At 42.3% G+C, this 21215-nt stretch overlaps 1 long non-coding RNA gene across 1 annotated transcript in view; it reads left to right on the top strand.

The window, feature by feature from the left end:
* Positions 1 to 20462, top strand: part of LOC142827020 (uncharacterized) — a 78161-nt gene extending 57699 nt beyond the window's left edge. Inside the window, exon 3 of the long non-coding RNA XR_012901360.1 lies at positions 20390 to 20462. This is a non-coding gene — a long non-coding RNA (uncharacterized LOC142827020). The remainder of the gene's footprint in view (positions 1 to 20389) is intronic.
* The last annotated feature ends 753 nt before the right edge of the window (positions 20463 to 21215 follow it).

Genomic DNA, 21215 nt, shown 5'->3' with positions numbered 1-21215 from the left:
GACAGGTTTGTAGGAGTATGCTTTTGAACTTTTATTCAATGCAATGTTAATGTTTGCTGGCATGAAAGAAAATGTGCACCCTTATTTGCAGGAGTTTGAATGGAGTTTGAATAGTGAACATATGTAGTCGCATGAGACAAAAATGTTATTTCTGATACTGAAATGGGGATTGGATGCCAGAGATCCCCATTTCCAGCATTTTAGATGTTTTTTATATGATAAAAATTGGGTTTTCAAGATTTAATGGTTTTTTAGATTTTTTTTAAGCCGAGAGTAACAGTAACAAACATTGCCTAATAGAATAGACAGAATAATTCATCTGGGAAATGGATCCTTTTTTATAGTACATGGAATAGGCACACAAATAGTTATTTTCTTCTCTCTAAATCTGGATTGTGTTTTTAGGGCTTGATCAAAAACCCCTGAAGTCAATGGGAAAATTTCAATAGTCTTTGGACCAGGCCCATCATACATAGTCCATACCACCCCAAAGACAGAAATGAGGTAATATTCTATAGGGAGCACAACCGATGGCAATCCTTTAAGAAGTATAACATGCTCTTCCAGGGGAAGCAACTTACTAGCAGCCCTGAGCTCAAGGGCTACAAATTCTGACCAGCCCTTATAAGGATAGCAAAGGGAGGAGTGTAGAGTCCTCACTCCTTCCCCAACCACTCAAAGAACAGATAAGAGATTGTCTCTATCTTTTTTTTTCTTTTAAATCTTGTCTGAATTGCTTTGTTTTATCAGAGGTTAGGTCACAAGTCACATGATACTGTTTCTATTCCCTAATTGGCTGAGCCCACAAGCACTTCTGGTACAACTCCGCAAAAATGAATTTAAATTCCTTTCTATCATGACATTTACACCCAGTGAATATTGATGACATTAAACTCAGCTGTTTGATTATGTTAAAGGAAAGTAAATATAAAAGGGACATGAACATGGATGAAGCAAACTGATTCAAAATTTCAAGCAATATTAGAAAACAGTTTAAAATATTTACCCAGCTTCACAGGCTAAACATTTCTATTCTATTTTGCTTCCCTGAATCTTTAAAACTGATCAAAGCCACCCTCAGACCCTTTGGGGTTCCAGGAAGTATATGAGTATAAGCCCACCCTTGGCTAAAGGACCCTCCTGAAGCCCTTGGCAAAGATCCACTGGACTCAAGAACTCAACTGATTACTTGGGGCAACAAAGAAAAATGAATGCAGATGTGATGGTCAAAGGGTCAAAACAAGGAATCCCCAAGGGAACACAGATCAGCGCCCAATTCTCCTGTAAGGCATTGAGGAGCAGGTTAAAAAATTTAACTGCAAATCATTCAAGCTAAGTCAGTGACACATGTATGAGTCTGAATTTTTGCTAAACTTTATGAACTGTTCCAGAGGTTACTGTGTGGGAAACTTGGCCACTTTCATGATTAGTGGAATTCCAGTTAACTAAAATCACTGTGGTCCACTGATGTTTGCAGACTAGAGGTTCAACCTGTTTTTATGTTTTTCAATATGGATTTCTTTTTATTTATCAATATTAAATTAAGGGGTAGGAAATCCTGGCTTTACCATCAATTGCTTGTTCTTATTCTGCTTGATAAAAAATGAGTAATATAATTCCTCTTTAGACCATAGTCTAGTACTTAAGTGCATTTTTCTTTTCTTTTTTTCAGTTATTTCAGTGTTAAAATAATACTGGGTTCCTCTTTTTTCTATAGATGGGGGAAGGTATTACATTTTACTCGCATTTATTTAAACCAAGAATAAAATTGAAGAGAATTTTTCCTTTCCACTTTTCTCAGTTTCACATTCTTTACTAAACTTTTTTTTACCAGACTTTGATCACATAAACTATTCCAGATAGGTATGCTCAGGAAAAAATAAGCCTCCTTGAGTCTGCCTTTATAATTTTATGTAGTATCATACACCTTTCTGTTCTGAAAGTCATCTTACTTCTGCATCCTTTATTGCTTCTGGAATTATATATCCTTTTTTTATTATGCCCTCATTTCATCATCAAATGACACTTGGCTTTTTACTCCAGAAAGTTTAGTTTATTATCTAGTAAAGTAGTTTGTTTTCCAAAGCCTTCTGTCAATTCCCAATTCACTTCATTTTTTTACCTGCTGCAAATTGTGGTTGTCATTAGAACTACAAACCCTTAGAGGTTTTAATGAGGACAAAAAAAATCATCTTCATAAACAAAGACAATTAAACTGGTGTCAGCACCATTAATAAAACCCCCAAAAAGGTCTAATTTAAGCTTAATATTTTGAGAATATGTAACCTACATTATCTTTTGACACCACATATCTGAATTTATCTTTACTCTAACAACTGAATGTGGCTCAATTTAATTTCCACAAATTTAGGTGATTAGTTTTCAGTGGCTGGACAGCCATTTTGCAATTCTGGTGAGCAAAGGCCAAACTATTGTATGTATTTTCTTCTTCAACAGTAATGGAATCATAACTATTATCTAAATCCAACATTAAAAAAAAACCTTTATTTCTGGAATGTGCAAGACTGTCACTTAAACTGAATTATTTTTGGATGAAATACATAGAACTATTTTAAAGGAGTAGCGATAATTGGTTGTGGGTTTTTTTTATTTGCAACTTGAGGGAATACAGTTTGCATTTCTGCATGACAAAATGATGGGGTTGTCTACTTATATTCTGCTCTTACGGGTTATTTTCCCTTTCTCCTTGCAAAGACTGCAGTTGGGCATGCAGTGATCTAACATTAAAAAACAGATAGACCACTTTTATGAGGATTTTTTTATTGGCCGCACATCTGTCATTTATGCAAGTTAGCACATTGACTTGCAAAAATCTCATTTGCAAAATTTTCTTGTCAGCTATAGATTTGCCACAAGAGGACAAAACAGTATAATGAATTATGTGGATGCACCCTGAATAAAATCTCTCTTACAGTAGTGAAAAATGCCATGACTTACCTTAAAGTGCTTCAAAGTACTCTTCATGGTGATCATCAATACATCATGCAGATTATTATTCTCAATGATCAGATACTATTATTTGATGCTTCTTCAAACGGAAAAATTTACATTCAATTAGCAGTGCTGTGCTTCCTCTCCTTTAAGACAGAAAAATACACTAGCTTTTTTCCTAGCATGAGAGACCATGGCAGAGATTAGGTTCATGGAAGGCTAACATAATATTGAACTATCAGAATAAAATAAACCCAACAACTAGTGATCATAATAGAATAGAGGATATTGTTTATCACTCACCTGAAGGTCAATAGGTTCTCTTCTTTATTCCATGTCATCCTCTTGACATAGGACAAGAGGTAAAATGCTTCCTCTTTAAAAATAAACAGATGTTTCTCACTGTCAGAGGCATACTTCCATTAGAGAACCATGTTGACTAAATCTTTCACTCAACATCATTAAATTTATATCAGATCCTCTAATTTTCATATTCTTTCCAAATTTTGAAAGTGGGGAAGAGGATTGCAACATATCTAGTTAGTTCCCCACAAATATTATCTTTTAAAGTAAAGAAAATCCTAGTTTTCTTAAACCTGCACTCAAGATCTCAGGATAAATTAATAAAGATTTGGTGTATTTCTCCTTACACTTTGTTGGAATTCCTTGACATTTGCTACTTACATTTTGGTAGCATCCAGAAGCCATTCATTCACATACTAAGAAACACTTCCTCCCCCTAGAGTTTGCCATTTATGTCTACAGAGCACCTAGATGCCTGCGGCTGGTCCATGCCAGCTGGTTCAGTCTCATGGAGTTTGCACTGTGGGGCTATGTAGACTTGAGGGCGTAGACTGGCACACAAGCTCTGGGACTCTTCCATTTTGCAGGATTCCAAAGTCCAGTCTGTAGCATGAGTCCAGATGACTACACAACAGTGAAACAGCTCCAAAGTCCAAGCTCCCTGGGGCTGAGTCAGCTGGCATGGGCATCCAGCTGCTGTGTCGGCATACCCTAGATAGGCAAGAAATGCAAAAGGAGGGAGGAGAAACAGGTGCAGAGAAGGAAAGTGATCCTACAAAAAAGTAAATAAAACCCAGATCTCCTGAGTTCTAGTCCAGTGCTCTATACACTAGATCACACTGCCTGTCAAATGTAGCACTTTAGGACCACATGATGTACCTGATCTTCTACTGCTTTTCACCATCATTTGCATCTGTGCAAAGTAGGTGTAAAACACTGCTACCTGATTTGCTAATATTTTACACCCACTTTGAACAGATATAAGCAAGTGCATGAGGTGCAGGGCAGTGGAGAATAAGGCCCTGTATCACCATTGCAAGTTCCCTCTGAAAGGCAATCATCTGCTTACTCTTTCCCCTTTTGGTACCTATGTTTCCGGTACAGAGAAGACAGGATGTTACCTGTTTTAATGTATGTTAGCCATTTGGAGACCACTTCATTAATTTGATATCGATTGACCAGTCTTTGGGGTGAGCCATTTCTGTGTTTTGGAAGTGGCATGTGAAGTGGCATGTGTAGAGCATTAGAAGGCAAAAGCCACTCTAGGCTTTCTAGGCCATATGAACTATGGTCTATTGTATGAGCTGAGTATCCTTTAATGGGCCATCCATTTGAATTGTCCATTCACAATGTGTTGGCCAGACTGAATGAAAATTACTTAATGAGTGACACCCCACAAGCAAACACTGGAACATAGTCAATATTCATTAATTTAGATTTAAAGATGATACATGCATACCAATGGGGTAATAATTTTGGATAGACCACAACTTTTCCATTGATACCTTACATGACATACTTTGTATAAGATTTGTTGCAGTAATATAACAGTGGAAGCAACAATGATATACATAGTCATAATTTAATCATTCATCATTGCACTTACAAAATCTAAACTTCCACTACATTATTTTCATCATGACTCATTTCTGACATGATGCCCTTGAAACACCGCCTACTGGACATAGCTAGACAGGTGATCAGGTGAGCCAATTCCTCTTTCTTATCTTCTATACCTTCTTCCCTACTTCTAACCCCAATTAAAATATTTTAAAATCCCAGCAACACATGTAATTAACTAAGCTAAGCCAATTCTTCACCAGACTAATTTGGTTGTATGGGTGCATCTACACGGCAAGGCTTAACTCAAAATAAGCTACACAAATTGAGCTATGCCAATTGCATAACTTATTTCTAAATAGCTTATTTCAAAATAGGGAGCATCTACACAGCTCTTATTTTGAAACAGAGCACTCTTCCCTTATTCCTCATATGATGAGGGTAACAGGTAAGAGTCAGAGTAAGAAGTCCTCCAGCTTGACAGTATTTCAACATTATTTTGAAATAACTGCCTGCTGTGTAGACACATGGGCTAAGTTATTTCAAACTAGTGCTAGTTATTTTGAAATAGTGTTGCAGTGTAGATGTACCCTATGTTGCATTCATGTCTCTTATCCTTCCTCTGACGGTTTCTTTAAATGATAAGCCCTTCAAGGCAGGGACTGTCTCTTTTCAATCTCTGCGTGAGGAACAATGGGACTCTAAGTCTTTGGTGCTATCATAATAGGAATATTTACTGCTCGTAATAATTGTCACCGTAGCATATCTGTGGAAAGTTTAGAAAGTTTCACTTTTTTAAGTGACTAAAATGGGAGCAGGCCCATAATCATGAGAAAATTGTTATTGTTCTTCCAAAATATTCCCTCTTTCATGAAGAATCAGAACACTAGAACTAGAAGGGATCTAGAGAGGTCATCAAGTCCAGTCCCCTGCCTTCATGGCAGGACCTAGTATCATCTAGACCAGTGGTCTCCAACCTTTTTACACCCAAGATCACTTTTTAAATCTCATAACAGGCAAAGATGTACTGCCCCGCCCCTTCATTGAAGCCCTGCCTCTTCATTGAAGACCTACCCTCTCTATTCTCCTTCTGTCCATCACTTGCTATCCCCAGCCCTTACTTACACACTCTGATAAACAGTTTATTTTTATGCAATATATAAAATTAAAATCACATGTTTATAGTTATGAAATAAATGGTCTGTTTTTTATTCATGCTATTTAAATCTAAAATGAAGCACTTATAATTATACATTTTGTGGGGACAGAGTTCTGCAGTTGAGAGCAGGGGAGGGTGCTGGGAGGGGAGAGGGAACGGGGTTCTGCAGCTGGGGACAGGGTGCCAGTGGGGACAGACTTTGGGGGCTGGGGACGGGAATAGGGAAAGAGTTCTGTAGCTGGGGACAGGGGAGGGGGGACAGAGTTCGGGGAGTGGGGACAGGAATGGGGACAGAGATCTGTGGCTGGGGAGTGGGGTGCCAGTGGAGGCAGAGAATCCCCTTCATCTGCCTTCTCCCAGGATTCCCCCCTGACCAGAGGGAAGCCAGAGTATGCCTCCTCCAGGCCCAACTCCCCCCCGCCCCGTGTCTCAAAGAAACCCCGCACGTGCTTGCCCCGGGACTGACCCCGTCCCTCCCCCCCGTGGCGCAGGAAAGCCCCACGTGCATGCCTGCCCCAGGGCCAACCCCCCCCCCCACCGCCCGGTGCAGGGAAGCCCTGCACGCGCCTGCCCCGGAGCTAATACCCCTTCCCCACGCAGGGAAGCCCCGCGTGCATGCGCCTGCCCTGGGGCCAACCCCCCCAGCACAGGGAAACCCCACACTCGCCTGCCCCGGGGCCGACCTCCCCCGCGCGCGCCTCCCCCGGGGCTGACTCACCCCTCCTGTGCCGTGCAGTACACCCGGCAGAGCAGCTAGTGCACTTCTGGAAGTGACACTAAGCTGCGGAACTTCTGTCCATCTCGGGAAGCCGACACTACCTCCATTTTCACTTGAGGTAAGTAGTGGGGCTTCTCAGGGGTGGGAGGGAAATGGGGACAGGGCGGACAGGATGCCTCGTGATCGAATGGTCGAGGCCTCGTGATCTGTTGGTGACCATGGATCTAGACCATCCCTGATAGATGTCTATATAACCTGCTCTTAAATATCTCCACAGATGGAGATTCCACAACCTCCCTAGTCAACTTATTCCAGTGTTAACTACCCTGACAGTTAGGAAGTTTTTCCTAATGTCCATCCTAAACCTCCCTCACTGCAGTTTAATCCCATTGCTTCTTGTCCTATCCTCAGAGGCCAGGAAGAACAATTTTTCTCCCTCCTCTTCCTTGTGACACCCTTTTAGATACCTGAAAACTGGCATCATGTCCCCTCTCAATCTTCTCCTCTCCAAATTAAACAAGCCCGATTCTTTCAGTCTTCCTTTATATGTCATGTTCTCTAGACCTGTAATCATTCTTGTTTCTCTTCTCTGGACCTTCTCCAGTTTCTTCACATCTTTCTTGAAATGTGGTGCCCAGAATTGGACACAGTACTTCACTTGACGCCTAATCAGTGCAGAGTAGAAAAGAAAAATGACTTCTTGTGTCCTGCTCACAACACTCCTGTTAATGCATCCCAGAATCGTGTTTGGTTTTTTTGCAACAGTGTCAGACTGTTGAATCATATTTAGCTTGTGATCCACTATGACTCCTAGATCCCTTTCCGCAGTACACCTTCCTAGACAGTTGCGTCCCATTCTGTATGTGTGACACTGATTGTTCTATCCTAACTGGAGTACTTTGCATTTGTCCTTATTAAACTTCATCCTATTTACCTCAGACCATTTCTCCAGTTTGTCCATATAGTTTCTTTAGAAATAAATAGTTTATTTAGAAATAAATTTTCTTTACAACTATCAGTTCAGCAACAAAGATCAAATCAAAATGCAGCAACCAAATGTAACTAAGACATTGGAGCTTGGAAGAGAAAGAAGACAATGTGGGTAATTCAAGAGAAGTCCAACTATTTCCAACTATGAAGTCCAACTATGTCATATATCAAGACAGTTTTCATTAATTCAGAAAATGTAACTCAATACATATCTTATTATTAACCCAAAAAAGAAAATTATTGGTTATATGCCTACATGTCATCCCTACCCAGCTTTTTCTTGAATTATTATTCACCACTTATTTTTATGCAAACCAGGGCAATTTGACAATATTACAATGCTCATATCTCTACCTGAATTTTTTATTTGCTCATTTCTCACTGACCTGAGAATGTGAAATCCTGTTATATATACAAATAGATAATTTGTCTCCACCTCCTGTCCTGTCAGAGGTTCAGTAGTACAGGTGTTCTATGTGAAACAGCCGCCATGTTCCACGGAAGAAATGGCTGCTTTTCAGTAATGAGCAGTGCAGTTCTTGGGTTTATATGATCCTAAGATATTGCTATTATATGTGTTTGATGTTTAGAGCCCTTTAGAATTAAAAGTGCAATATAAAATAACGTTGTTAAGAATTAAGCTTTACTGCATCTCACAGATTGTATGAGTATTAATTCCTTTCATCCCTAGATTCTAAGATATGGTAACTAATGGAGTTATACCACAGAGGAAGTTTAGGCCAAGCAGCAAAGACAATACACATTTCTTCCTTTTTACCTGAAATCAGTCCGTTCATCTACTAATACATTTCAGCATACCATTTGGTTGAGTTTGTCTGTAGCTGCCTACTGGCAGAAAAGGTTGAGATTCTTTGATAATTACTATCTGGCTTACATCTTCCTTTCTTGGCCAGTGTTCTGCATTCATCAATTTTCTGTTTTTCCATCATGACGTTCTGTTAGTGTCCATGTTTGCTGCTGCCATCTGTTTATCCTCACATTTTTTTAAATTTTAAAATTTGAAATCAAAATTAAACTTTTTTCTTTTGTGAAAACAGAAACACTTTTGATTGACTCTCCTTGAGTCTTTCTTTGCAGATAATTTCAAAATGTTTGGTGTTTGTTCCTAGGTTGAATGAAGCCAAATTCCAAAAATTCGAAATCCCTTACAAAATTGAACTTCCATTCTCATGGCTCTAGGAGGCAATTGTGTCTCATTCTTACAACACACTTTCCTTTTTGAGGATTACACCCAGCTCAGGTGCTGGCTACAAATAGTGTCTTGAAGACATGAGGATTTTACTGTCCTTGTGATGAAATGTAAATTTCTCATTCACACCTTCCCATTGTTGGGGTAAGGCTTTTTAAGTAAGTGATAATCCACTTGACTCTGTTCATACTTATATGGGGATGTCAAGGTGTATTGGCTCAGAAAAATGGTTTGGGCCTATCTTTCTGACTCTGGCACATGTTCATAGAATCATAGAATACTAGGACTGGAAGGGACCTTGAGAGGTCATTGAGTCCAGTCCCCTGCCTTCACAGCAGGACCCAGTAGTGTCTAGTCTATCCCTTATAGACATTTATCTAACCTACTCTTAAATATCTCCAGAGATGGAGATTCCACAACCTCCCTAGGCAATTTATTTCAGTGTTTAACCACCCTGACAGTGAGTAACTTTTTCCTAATGTCCTAAACCTCTCTTGCTGCAGTTTAAGCCCATTGCTTCTTGTCCTATCCTCAGAGGCCAGGAAGAACAATTTTTCTCCCTCCTCCTTGTGACACCCTTTTGATACCTGAAAACCGCTGGGGCTGAATGCTCCACAGAGAATGACTAAACTGGCCAGCAAGGTGGAGCAGGTGCAGCAAGACTGTGGAATGTGTATCACTTTGCAAAACTTAGAGACTTGACAGATGTGCAAATAGCCACTGTAGATCTAGTTCAATAAATCGCAGCAAACCCTCATGATATCATGGAGTTTAATATAAAATGCAGAGAGAGAAAAAGACCAGATCTGCATCCCTACTGGGCATTTCATAACTCATTCAATCCACTCTGATCATTTAGATTCCTTTCCTTTTTCTTTGCAGCTTATTTTACAGCTACCAGTATTTCTAAAACACTGGAAAGAAATGACCCTAAGAAGAAATAGTGAGATACATTTAAACCACAACTCTGCTGAGCCATGACCAGGCTTGCTGATGGAGGTGGGGAGGCTGGCAAAGGGGTCAACTGCTCGAGGGCCTAGCGATTCAAAAGGGCCTGAGTCTCCCAGTTATCAGCCGCAGCCCTGGGCCCTGTAAATAGCTGCTTGAGCCCCAGGCAGCACTGGCAGCTGGCAGGGAGCATAGAGGAGTTTGGATGGTGCTGTGGGCTGGCTTCCTTAGCCTCTCTTCTCCCCCCTGAGGGCCCATCCCTTCCAAGAGTGAAGAGCTCTTCCCACTGCCCAGGGGCCCAGCAAATCTGTCAGCCTCTGGTGCCCATGGAAATACAAAACTTCACATCCAACTCCAAGTTCATAAAACTATAGGTGGAGAAAAATAGAGAATTGCATGTATTTAAACCAGCCATACTTTTACAGAGACACAGTGTACTCTTCCACTGACATCCTGCTGTGGGAGGGGGCAATGAGAGCAATTGATTTACTCCGGTCATCCAGGTCAGCAAATGATATCCTCTTAGTTCAATCCTACCTTCTCTGCATACATTGTTGGCTGCACTTAATCCTGTTTTGGATCTGAGCAGTCTGCTCCAGAATGTTGGATGAGAAAGTAAATTACAGAGGTCACATTGGGCTGTCAAAAAGAAGAAGGTATTCTTGTAACAGTAACTTAACTAACACCTTACACATGGATAGAGGTGCTGAATCATTTTTGTATTTTGTATTCTCTTTTATTTGAGGCTTATTTTTCTTTACATATTCTGTTTTCCACTGATTTAACATGGATTGGGGGGCAGGTGAATGAGTGTAACTATTTGACTATACAGGTTCTTTTTAACTATCCCTCAATAAAAGGAACAACTTTCCTACTGATCACTGGACTGGAGGGGGACTTCTTCGCCTTTTTTAATTTGTACAGCAGATGGTCTATACCCATAGCATTCACACTGAAGGATCAGAATGCTGAGCAAGGGAAAGAGTGAGGGACAAATAAGGCTGAGCTGGGCTAGTCACACCAGCAAGACAGTTTATTTAGGGCCTGATTCAGCAAAAGACTTATATACATATTTAAGCTCCTGGTCTCCAGTTGACGTCTGTGGGCCTGAAATATATACTTAAGTACTTTGTTGAATTGGGGCCTTATCCTGCGAAGATTTTAGTGGCCAGTGGCTCACTTAGGCCTGCAAAATATGGCCCGCGGGCTGAATCTGGCCAGCCAAGCCACCAGATATGGCCTGCAGAGGAAGTGGGGAGTCTCAGACAGGCTCTCTGCTTGCCCCACACCTCCACATGCCATGCAGAAATGAGGCTGCAGGGCTCCATTTCTGTTTCAAAACTGGAGTGGAGGGGGGAAGTTTCAGGAGCCGAGTCACTCTGCCCCCAGCACAATCCCATTGGCTATGTCACATCGCAAACCCCTGCACCAAGTCACAACCACCTCCTTCACCCAAACTCCTTCCCAGATTCCAGTCTCTCTCCTGCACCCCAATCCCTTACCCCAATCTCCCTTCTGCACCCAACCTTCATCCCAGACTCCGCATCTCCTCCATTAATATCATGGAAGTGTGCGGCCCTCAACCACTTTTCAAAATTGTGGAGTGGCCCCTTGTCAAAAATTATTGCCCACCTCTTGGGGCTCATTGGTACCAATGATAATACCCACCATAGTTATTCTATTTGTATTCTCAGAGCACTTAAGAGCTCTAGTTATGGACCAGCACCTTGCTGTGCTGGGGCTGTACAAACACAGAGCAAATAGATTATAAGCTCTTGGATCAGGAACTAAGTATAAAACAAAAGGCAATGGGTGAACACAGACAGAGAGAACAGCAGAACAGGGAGTACAAGGAGACTCTGAGGGTACGTCTAGACTACACGCCTCTATCTAAAGAGGGCGTCTAGACTGCAACCGCTTCTTTCGAAAAAGTGAGCCACTTTTTTGAAAGCACCCAAACAGTCTGGATGTTCTCTTTCGAAAAAGTCCTGTTTGCATTCAAGAATGCCTTTTTTTGAAAGAGCACTTTCAAAAAAAGGCGTTCTTCCTCGTAAAATGAGGTTTACCGCAGTCGAAAAAACTGCCGCGTTCTTTCTATTTAATTTCGAAAGAACGTGGTGGCAGTTTAGACACATGGGAAGTTATTTCGAAAAAAAGGCCACTTTAAAAAAAAAAAACCCTGTAATCTAGCACCCCCCATAAGTCAGCAAAATAGTCAGTAGTCTCTGCATACCAAATGCCTCAGTGTCATCAAGTTTGTTGTGCACCTCACAGCAAAGGAGAGTTTTAAGGAGGGGTTTGAAAGATAATGAGGTAGTTGTGAGGATATTTCTAGGGAGCATCTCCCAAGCATGGGGGCAGTATGGGAGAAGCACAAAGGTAAGGCTGGGATAAGCCTTGAAAAGTGAAATTAAGTGGCTTATGTTTGATGCAATAGAGAGCACTGAAGCGATGCAGGGATGAAAGGAAAAGGATCACACCACCAAAGTGACAGGCTAGGAAAAAGATTTTTACTCCAGCATTTCAAATAGATATGAGCATCACAAGTTCGCATTTGTCAAGGCCAGAGAAAAGGACATTGTAGCAATAGAGATGTGATAGGATGAGCTTTTAGCAGTGCAGATGACTAGAAAAGGTCGTATGCTTGTGATGCTATGCAGAAAGAATCAGCAAGATTTAGTCACAGCCCAGATGGGAGGCCCTAGAGCAGGGATCTCAAACTCATGACCTAGGCACTTCCACAATCCTGCCTACCCAGTGGCTGCCAGCACACGAGGCTCTGCAGAGGTAGGGGCATATGTCCATACCCTTCCCCCAAACACAACATTTGCAGATGTACAAACAGCATTTGGGGAAACTGTGGGGCATGTTAAGATAGGCCTCAAGCTATGCTCCTTTCACCTGGCTTCAAGTTTTGTTCAGCCCTTTCTAGGCTCCATTCTCACTGAGATCTTGTCTGAATCTTGAGACTCCAAGGGAACTGTAGGAGCGTAAAGTGAACTCCTTTAACCAAACCTGGGAAAAAAAACTCTTTTGACTAAGATTGGTTGAAAAATGTCCATCAAAACTTTTCAAATGAAAAAATTATTTTTGACAATGTATAGTTTCACTGGCAGCATCTGCTTTCCTCCACAATTTGATTATTCAGGCATAAATGAAGCATTTTTTTTGGGGGTCAATCCTTGGCTCCAAATTTTAAGGCTTTTTTCCCCCAAGGAACAACCTTTTCCTCTGCATGTTTTGATGAAAGTGAACATTTTGTTGTTGTCATCATTGAACTTTTCCAGACCCTCTCCAGATGTTCTCATCTGCTCTATTGTTGACCCTGTGTAACCTGGAATTACTGCATTTCAACCCACTCTTGTTCCCAGCTCAAAATTCAGAAAGATAAAGATTCAGTGGTTATGATGCTGTAATGAGAATGCACAGACAAATTGGCAAGCATTCAAGAAATGACAGAATTGAATTATGAAGTTTAGCCTGGCAGACAGCAGGTAGGAAGAGTCTGCATGAATTTCAAAAGAGCCTGAACAAGTGTGCAACTTATTAAAGCCATTGCTAGAATAAGTTGACAGATGACAAAGATGATTCAGCTCAGAGGAATATAGAATATCTTTACTAGAGGAAAAAAAAAATCTTGTGTGAATAATGTACGCGGAATAAAATAAGAAGAGTCAAGGGACATGTCTGTGAATGATGAGAAGCAGAAAAGGTGAATATCAATCAATTAAAGTAGTGATTGAGTTATTATAAGAGTCCTGATGCCTCATATAACTACAGAATAAAAAAAAATCTCAAAGACATAAGACAACTGTAAGGCATAAAATATAAAGTGTTAGTGGCAACTAGTTTTGCCATATTGAAAAAGAAATTGAAAAAGAAACTTAATATCTTCTATTGTACCATTCAAGAAATATTGATTAAGGCAAATAAAACATGATTCTAGTTAATTCAAATGAAAAAAAACAGAGACTAGAGCTGAAACAAAACAAAAAAAGCCCCGACTGACTGAGAGATTTCTGCTGAGATCCCTGCATTAATCAGTGCTGCATCCAAGGAAGGATTCTGCTGAAAGGAGAGTTTCCAGCTAGATGAGCCAAGCCATTGGCCTGATTGCAAGTTGCTATTTAATTCTTTGCAGTTCCAGTAAAATCTTCTGAAAGGCTACGTCTACACTGCAGAGCTTTTGGGGATACCAGAAGTATCCTGAAATACCTATTCCACATATTTAAAGCAACCCATTATTTCTAAATAGATTTCAAAATAACGGGTGCACCATTCCAATGTCCCTGTAACCCTCATTCCATGAGGATTAAGGGACATTTTGGAATAGCACTTTATTTTGAAATTCCCTTGAAATAAGCTACGCAATTTGCGAGGTAAGGGTGCAGGGTAGACGCTTCCATTGTGATTTGTATTCATATAAGGCTAGCGTAATGGTTTTGTTTTGCTTCTTTGTTGCAATGAATTCCAAGTGTAGCTGGACAGAAAACAGGTTGTCTTACCCCACAGAAAATTAACTTTATGATAAAAGATTTTAAAAAATCAAGAATTTTCATCCGAAAGGCAGGACACTAAAAACTTTAAGCTGACAATTGAACATATCAGTTCAGAAATGCCACAGTACCTCATGTGAATTGTAATTGAAGTTCCTTGTGCCCCTATTTTTTCTGTGGGCTGTATGCACTGGCAGGACTACAGCTCTCACATTGGACCACAATCTCCTCTCTTGCTGAGTTGTGGAAGTGTGGGTGCCACATAACCACTGCATCAAAGGAGATAAAGTATGTTTGGGTAATACAGCTGGCATTTCTATTGTTTTTGCTTGCTATATTCTATTTTCTGTCAAAACCAGTTTTGGCAGAGATTTACCCAAATTGTATTTAGATTTGTTGAAGTGGAAAATGTACGGTCACCATCATCTATAAATGCTAAAAAGCATTAACAGTAGCACATCATTTTGAAAAATACTGTGGTAAATATGTGCCATCAAACAAACTATTCACCTGCCTCATAATCCAGCCAAATAGACTCTTTCATTATCTGGAGTTAGATGCGTAATAGCAGCTGCCTCTGTTCCAATCCATTTTGTTTATTGTAGTTCCTATTAAGGACCAGTGTTTAGCCAGTGGAAAAGATAAAATAACTAGGCAGTATGTGACTCTCAAATGAGGTTTCTTCAGTGCCTTGATTATTCTTCATCTGAAAACAGAAGAGAATCCATCCTCCTGCTTGAATGGAGAAATTATGTTAAATCTCTTTGTTGGACATTCAGTGGAGGGAAAGAGGTGGACTAGGAGAAGGTCCATTATACTACGGGCATTATGGGAAGGAACATACCTTTAAAGAGGTGAACTAGCTACTCTGGGCACAAGGCTAAGATGAGGTGTTTCCAGATCTCTACCTATCTGAGGCTGCTACAGGACTCCCCACATCGTATTAGTGCCAAGTATCTAGAGCCCTGAGCAGATACAAAATTTTTCATCTGCATGTGCATCCGTATCCACAAAAATGAGGTGCAGAGATCCCTGGATTTGCAGGGCTCTACATATATCACAATCTGATTCATCAAAAGGTTTCTGAGCTCTAAGATACCAGTGCACTGTTTTTCTGCGAGGTCTGATATAAGCCACCGCTGCAAAAGCTACACTGTCTCAACTACTACCTGACATTTAATTGGACTGTGAGGCTTATCTCCATGAATTTTATGGAGGTACCAAATTTAGTTACACAGACAAGAAACCTGGTCATATATCTACTTAATTCAGTGAGTGGTTTGCCATCGTCTTCAGGTGAGGCAGATGTCTAGTCAGTTAGGCCTCAGTGTGAGAATATTATTTTTGTTCGTGTAATTTCTAAAATCAAGTTATCACTTGCAACTTCTTCTAGTTCAAAGGAGGTACCATCTTAAACTTTTTGAGACACAGAATGTGAAACAATAGTATTTTTTTATGCAGAACATCTATGAAAATTTTCTTCAAAAAAATGTCAGACAAAAAAGACAAAAACAAAGAAGTAACAAAAACAAAGAAGAGGTTGCAGCACACCTGCGAGTTGTTCACGCAACACCAGTGTTCAACGGAACATAGTTTGAGAAACACTGTTCTAGGTAGTTAGATTAATATTTTTTCTATTACTCTAGTGTCTAGGCGCCCTAGTCATGGAGTAGGACCTCATTGTGCTAGGCACTGTACGGTCACAGAACAAAAAGATGACTCTGGCTCAAGAAGCTTACAATCTAAGTATAAGACCAGAGACAACAGATGGATATAGACAAACCAGAGACTGCAAACAAACAAAATTGGTCAACAGGATAGGCAATGGTCTTTGTACACTAGCAGCCTAGCTGTTGTCATAATTTTTTGTAGGTGTCACAGCAAAGGAAAGTTTTAAGTTGTGTTTATGTGCTTCTTTCTGCAAAGTGCAGTGTCTCTGTAATCTGATAAGTGTGAAGGCTTCTCATTACTGTGTCACCCTCATTGAAAAGACAGTCTTGCCTAAAGACATCAGGAGCCATGAGGACAGCAGTCTTCTACATAAATAAATCTGGGTTCCAACTATTTGCGTCAGCCATTCATTTCCTGGGAGAGAAGGTTGGTTTTTCTCCAATTGAAAATGAATGTAACCTGACTACAGCTTGCATCCTCTTCTGTCCAAATTTGTCATTTTTAACTGAGAAATGGTTAAACTTTTGGAGGCATTACTAGTGATCACTTATGATTTATTTGGACAGGTCATGAATGTAAACATTTTGATTGACTCATGTACCAAAAAGGCAGTTCCTCCTTACAAAACTTTGCTTCCGTTAACAATGTGCAGTGAAAAAAAATGAGGAAAAAATATAAAACCAATAATGTTAATTAAATAGATACTGGAGACAGGAAAACAGAAAATTTCCAAAGCCACTGCAGATAGAATGGTTAGTTTGATTTTTAACTTATGGCCAATGTAAGACACTCATTACGTCACTAAAGAAAGCCTCAAACACCTCATGTCATATCTCAGATATTTTCAGAGTTTCTATAAAACTAAACAGAAGTAATGATCAAGGTTCCCTCTAAGCTGTGTGACAGTATGGTTAATGAGCCACAGCTGCTTAATGAGCCCAGCCCAAGGGCTCAGGGATGCCGCACATGGAGCTGCCTGACTGAAGAAGGGGTATTTCTTCCTCAGCTACAGCAGCAGCTCCCTGCTGAAGACAGAGCATTGAGTCTCTCCCAGCTGGTGCAGCTCTGTGCACAGCATTCCTGAGCCCTTGGCTGGGTGGGGATCATTAAGCAGCTGCACGGCCATACTACTGCATAGTTTAGAGGGAACCTTGTTTGGAAGGTCTCTGGCTCAGTTCCTACTGTGTTGCCCAAAAGGGTGGACATCACACACTCAAAAGCAGTGTGATACACTTGTGACCCAAACAAAGACATTAAGGCTTTGGTTTAAAACTACAAATTGGTGAAAGTATCTCACTGTCTACTTTCCATTTTTATATAATTCACGGTTTCCTATCACCTCCCACAACCACCATTGTTGGGCAAATGATTATTGTGGAGGCAGGAAAAGGGAATAAGGGAATTTGTGTGCAGCCATGTTGGTCTTGTTAACAAGAGAGAAAGAGTCAGGCTAAGTCTGTGGCTTGACAATGCGAGATCTGTAATTAGACGCTGCCTTTGCCTCTCGCCTCCATACGGAGATAAGGATAGAATGCTGACTCTGGCAGGGACCTTGAGATAAGGAGCATCTGGGTGGAACTAAATAACTGTTAGCCATTGGTGTTTGTAATGGGAAGGAGACTAATTGTTATTGTTATTATATCTAATGGACAGTATAGAAACTGCTTCATAATTGCTTGTATTCGAAGATCTGCCTCGGAGTGGGAGGCTTCCCCCTCCCGTCCGAACCAGTTTTTCCCTTGCTGCAGCTCGTAATAAAACTGCCTCTGGCTACTTGTTGCTTACAAACGCAGAGTGAGGACAATGTTTTCTTCCACATTATATAATGATGTAATCCTTGTGCCAGGTGGAGCCAACAGCAGCCCTGGCCAAGTCAATATCTAAGAGTTCCTTTCCATCCATCCAACACAGAACCAGCACAAGGCCCCACCCAGTAACTTGAGAAATTAGTACACCACTTCTGGGAGCCTCTGAATGTCAGTAATTCCCCACTTGCAAACAAAGACTCTGAGGCTACGTCTACACTGGCATGATTTTCCAGAAATACTTTTAACGGGAAAGGTTTTCCGTTAAAAGTATTTCTGGAAAAGCACGTCTAGATTGGTCCCGGAGTTATCGTTATAACAATGCGCTTTTGCAGAAAAGTGCGTCTAGATTGGCGGCGCGCTTTTGCACAAAAGCAGAAGCCCGGAACCATTTTGAAGAGGGCAAAAGGCCACCAGTCCTTTCCAGGGGCGGGGCTGGAGCTCCGTTCAGACACGTGCTTAAAGGGGTCTCGCCGGACAGCCGTTTGTCTCCTGCTCCGTGGGTTGGGACCTTTGGCAGGGACTGACAGCCATAGCAGGTTTGGTGGTTGCCCTCTGACTTTTGGGGACACAACCTTTTGCCCCCTACTGCTTTTTCCTGATTTTTCTTTCTTGTGCTCTGCTCTGTCTGCCATGGACCCATGGGTGGCCACGTGCCTGCTCTGGCCCCTGTCGGCCATTTTCAAGTGCCTGCAGCTCGTGCTGCAGGCCGGTGCCCTGGTGTTCCAGGACCAGGAGGCAGAGATCACTTTCGACTCCCTCACCAGGGAGGCCCTGGCGTCCCTGTCGCATCAGCACCCCACCGTGGAGAGGCCACTCTGGAGATTGGACACCAGTACCGACTGGTGGGACTGGCTGGTCCTTGGACAATGGGACGACCAGCAATGGCTCCGGAATTTCCGCATGCGAAAGCGGACATTCCTGGAGCTGTGCGCCTGGCTCACCCCCACGCTACAAATGTTGTGCCAATAAAAGCAAGCAGGATCTTATGAGGGGGGTAAGGCAAAAAGCCAGATTTATTGTAAAGATAATAATAAAGAAAAGATAGAAGCAAACAATGTTGTTTAACTACTTATTCCTATCACTACTTAACCCTTATACACATTATATATATATATATATATATATATATAAACATTCATTCATCCATTCATTCAAATTCTGTGTATTTGTTATAGTTACCAGCCTGGAAGTTGCTTGTGACAGAATACTGGCCAGGTATTCTGTACACAAGTGATGGTAGTGGGGAGCGAAGTCCTGATCAGATGCACATCTGAAGCTCCTGGTGGGCTGGCAGCAGAACCTTGGACTCTGACTCCATAGTCTTTTAGTTCAGTTCTTATAGGAATTTCTTCCTATGCCAGTCTATGAGAATTGCTGCATCATGCTGATGTCCAGGATGGCTGTCAGGTGCTCGTCAGCGATCTCATCGGGTGGACCTCCAGTACTTGGTTTTTCTCCACTTGACACCTTTTGGTTGCACTGGCACCTGATGCCTTCTTCAGCCCTTTGTTGCTGCAGTCTCAGGCTGGCACCTCTCAAAACCATTCATTCATCGTCCAAGCACTCTCTCTCTTACATACATTCCTTAATTAATGTTTCCCATACAGTATTTTGTATAACAACAACTTTACATATGCAAGAGTTGTAGTTGCAAAAAGTCACAAGTTTCTGGGTGGCATTTCTTAAAACATTCTCTCTCTGAGTGCTAAGTTAGTTACTGTTATAGTTATAACAATGCCCTTAGTCAATTACAGGGCTTGGCTCCCAGAGCAGAGTTAGTGGCTTGACAACGCATTGTTACAATGTATCACTGCAATGTCAATTTCAAGCAGCCCCTTGCAAAAGCTTGAGCCTGGGACACAGAGAAGGAAGCTGTTTCTGGCTACATAGTAATAAATCTAAGCATTTAACAATCTTAACAAATAATAATTATAAATCTAAACACTTATCAAGCTTGATAACACTAAATCTAAACACTTATATACTTCTTCTACTTAAACTTATACTACTTAGACTTTTAGTTGTGAGGAACAAATTATGGGGAGTCGTTTCCACTTCGGGGAATCATTTTTAATACTTTAATATGTTATCTCTCTGTGTAGGGATACACAGGTATCCCTACACAGAGAGCCACCACCCAGCTGCATGCACCCATCCCCGTCAACAAGAGGGTCGCCATTGAGCTGTGGAAGCTGGCCACACCGGATAGCTACCGCTCGGTGGCACAGCAATTCGGGGGGGGGGGGGGGGGAAGATCCACCGTCAGTGTGATCATCATGGAGGTAAGTCCCAGGGGGAGTGGGGAGTGGGGTGGGGGGAGGGTGCTGGACTCCATGCCCAGGGGCAGCCAAGACTCCAGGCTGGGTCACCCAGGAGTTTGGGCCGTCCCTCCCTTGCACAGGCCTGCTGATGGGGGGGGGGCATGGGGTGAGGGGGGCCCTGGTGTGTGTGTGTGTATGTGTGTGTGTGCTTGTGTGAGGACAGAGGGAATCACGGGGGGGGGCCCAAGGGAGCGCACATTCACCCCTGCCGTATGTGATGTGTTCCCTTATGTTTTTCTGCACCCTTCTGCAGGTCGTCCACGCCATCAACGACATCCTGCTCCCAAGAGTCATCTGCCTGCGCGACGTGGATGCTACCATGGCCGGCTTCGCTGCCCTCGGGTTCCACAACTGCGGGGGAGCCCTGGACACAACCCACATCCCCATCCGGGCCCAGGGGCATCGAGCAGCCCATTTCATGAACAAGAAGGGGTACTGCTCAATTGTTCTCCAGGACCTCATGGACCACCGGGGCCACTTCCTGGACATCTACGGGGGCTGGTCTGGCTGGGCACACGACGCCTGCATCCTCCACAACTCCAGACTCTTTCACAGGCTGGAGGCGGGCGCCTACTTCCCCCGGCAGGACTTGACTGTCGGGGATGTGCCTATGCCCATCTGCGTCATCGGGGACGTGGCCTACCCCCTGCTGCCCTGGCTAATGCGGCCCTACACGGGGTGGCTGGACCAGAACCGGGCCCAGTTCAACGACCGCCTCAACCAGGCCTGAAATCAGGTGGAGCTTGCCTTCGGACTTTTAAAAGCCCACTTCCATTGTTTGCTCACCCGTTTCGAGATGGATGAGTGAAATACAACAGAGGTCCTGGCCGCGTGCTGCGTGCTCCACAACATTGTGGAGCGGAGCGGGGAGGCCTTCCTCCCTGCATGGATGGCAGCCGAGGCACAGACATTTGAACAGCCCCACACAGCTGCCGTCCGCTAGGCGCGCCAGGATGGGGTGCGCATCAGAGAGGCCCTGATGGACATGTTCGCACAAGCCCCATAGTAGGGTCGCCCGGGTCTCCCCATACGACTCCTTCCCATCCCCTACCCTTCCCCAGCCCCTCCCCTTACCTCCT

Source organism: Pelodiscus sinensis, chromosome 2 (assembly GCF_049634645.1).
Source record: "Pelodiscus sinensis isolate JC-2024 chromosome 2, ASM4963464v1, whole genome shotgun sequence".
NCBI lineage: Eukaryota > Metazoa > Chordata > Testudines > Trionychidae > Pelodiscus > Pelodiscus sinensis.
The sequence above is the reverse complement of the archived record's forward strand: the minus strand, read 5'-3'. Positions and strand labels throughout refer to the sequence as shown.